This window comes from Grus americana, chromosome 7 (genome assembly GCF_028858705.1).
Source record: "Grus americana isolate bGruAme1 chromosome 7, bGruAme1.mat, whole genome shotgun sequence".
Taxonomy (NCBI): Eukaryota; Metazoa; Chordata; class Aves; order Gruiformes; family Gruidae; genus Grus; species Grus americana.
In genome coordinates, this window is record NC_072858.1 from 1,870,001 (window position 1) to 1,872,500 (window position 2,500).

Genomic DNA, 2,500 nt, shown 5'->3' on the forward strand with positions numbered 1-2,500 from the left:
GTAGGATCCAAATAACTTTATCCAACCTTATTCACGATCTGGCTCTGAAAATTCTTTCAGACCTGAAACTTGGGATACAAACTCACAAGCCTGGGAATGATTTATTTGTGCCAATTCTTTTAAATACATTTGATTTTAGTTTACAAGAGCACAAGAAAAAGTCGGAACTTTGTGGTTTCCAGTGGATTTAATATGAAAATTCTTACTTGGGGATGAAGTATTGCTGGCTTTTTATCTGAAATGTGTATTACGGTTTTTCTGGCATTTAACAATGAATTTAACTGAGGTGCTGGGAGGGGAAAGGGAGAAATAGCAATTTAATTTACCATACTTTTGGATGAGGATTCCAGGTAATAAATTTGATCTGATGAATCAATCTCTCTCTTGAAAACAAAGAGCCTTTAACTGTTTACTCGACAGACTGCAGGGATTCGGGGAGAGTTCTTGCTGCTTATTGGGTAGATAATGCAGATTGCAGATGATGTGCAGATGATGTGCATTTTGATGAATATTTTCCCACTAGACTGCAACTGTTTCTATCTATTAATTTAGATCTAATGGGAAAAGTGTGTTCCCGGGTAGTTTTAAGCTGGGACTTTTTAAACACTTAGCGCATCGTGGATATGTATTTCTGTCTGCCTAAGATCTATCGCTGAAATGAACTTTTAAGTGAAGGTGGCATCTGAGATTCCTGTCTTCCGTCTATCCCCAAAGAAATCACAACCTGAGCCAAACCTATGCTCGCATTCGCATCTGGGTGCCTTGCTTCTGGCTGACAAGGGAGATGATATTTGCATTTGCTTGATCTTTCTGATTGGGTTTTTACCAGAGTTCCCAAACGGGATGGTAGTGACCACGGTGCTTTTGGTGCTAACAACATATCTTGAAAGCCAACGTTGTTTCGTAGTCTGCTGCAAAGGTGGGGCCGCATCCAGTCATGGTTACAGGCTTAAAAACGCTATTATGAACAGAGTCCCCGCAAAGCTACGGCAGAGTGTCCTGGCAAGTAGGACTAGCTAAGATAAGTGTTCAGCGAAAGAAAAAAATGAATGAATTAAAAGCCTTAGACAAAGTTCCAGATATTTTAGCTGTTGCGAGCTGGTGCAGTTCCATTGCACACAGGGAAGCGCTGCAGATTTGAACCAGATGACGGTCTGGCGCTCAGTGCAGAGGCCTGGAGTTTTGAATTGCTTTATAGTAATGTCTTTAACTGATTTCTTGGGTGCGGATTTTGCAAATTTGGCAAATTTTGCTGGTTTGAACTTCTTTCTAATGTGTAAATGCAAATATGTATGAAACTGTACGGAAAAGCCATTCGTTTCTTCTTTCCTGGGGTCGTCTTTTGTCGTTATCGCCAAGTAAGGATGTTCAAAAGAATTCTGATAATGTCAGGAGCTTCTTCTGCTGGAATTAAATTGCAATAAAGTTATATTGCTAACAACACTTTTAACGGGAATATATATATTCAAAACACCTTTTGAGGGAGACAAAAGCCTATATCCCAGCAATAAGAGAATAAAAAGATAAAGCCAGCGCCTGCGTGACCGAGAAACTTCTGCCTGCTTTGCTTTATCCCGAAGTGATAGGGTGACTGAGATCGACTTTGGAAATTACAGCTGCCATTGAGAGCGAAGCCAAGCCTCACTGTATTTCAGAAAATGAGAATGATGTAGCCCTAGAGGAGGGAGGGGCTGGATCCCCAGGGCATCTGTTTCCCATCAGTGTCCCACCATGCTTGCAGTCTGGCTTGGCACTCTAACATTTAACCTTCCCAGCATGAGGTAGACCATAGGGCAACAAGGCTGCAGAATAATGAAACAAGAGTGTAGTGTGGTGTACAAAGCCTTTGTGAGCAGAGAAGTTGAGACATTAAATGATCAGGGTACGAAGATATGAAAGTTCCAGATTTTTCTAAAAAGCCCCCATTAGTCTCACGCCGAAGGAAGAGCGCGCCGTCTCTCAGCAGGCAAAGGCAAGGCCTTTCCCCATCTATCCATGCCTTTTTGCCCGCTGCTTTCAACTATTATAAAGATACAATTACCTTGGGAGATTGTGGCAGTTCAGTTGATTAGCACGGTGAATTAAAAGAATGAGTCACAAATGACATGTCCAGCTCTTCTCTACTAGTCCTTTGTATTCCCAGTATACCTCACCCCTGTTGTAAGAAGGTCAAAAATTAGAGAGAGATAACAATTTTCAAGCAGCTAGCACTTAGGAGCAGAATTAACAATCATTCTGTATGTAATTGCCAGTTAATAGTAAATTGCCTTCTAGACTGTAAAATGCAATATAAACTGGTGGGCACCTAAAATTAAATTAATGAGGTATTTGCTGCATTTAAAAGTGAATAGTGCAAATTAATAACTGGGTACAATACTTGTTTTAATATATATCGAACAGTGCATCGTCTGCTTGTTTAATAATAATTTTAGAAGTGCTACCTGAAAAATTCTCTATCGGTCTGGGTAAATCGAGTGGTTTGTGCAGGTTGTAGCCATAA

The 2,500-nt window shown here is 40.5% G+C and overlaps 1 protein-coding gene across 25 annotated transcripts in view; it reads left to right on the forward strand.

Moving 5' to 3' along the window:
• Positions 1–2,500, forward strand: part of EBF3 (EBF transcription factor 3) — a 123,742-nt gene that overhangs the window by 88,085 nt on the left and 33,157 nt on the right. The window lies entirely within an intron of this gene.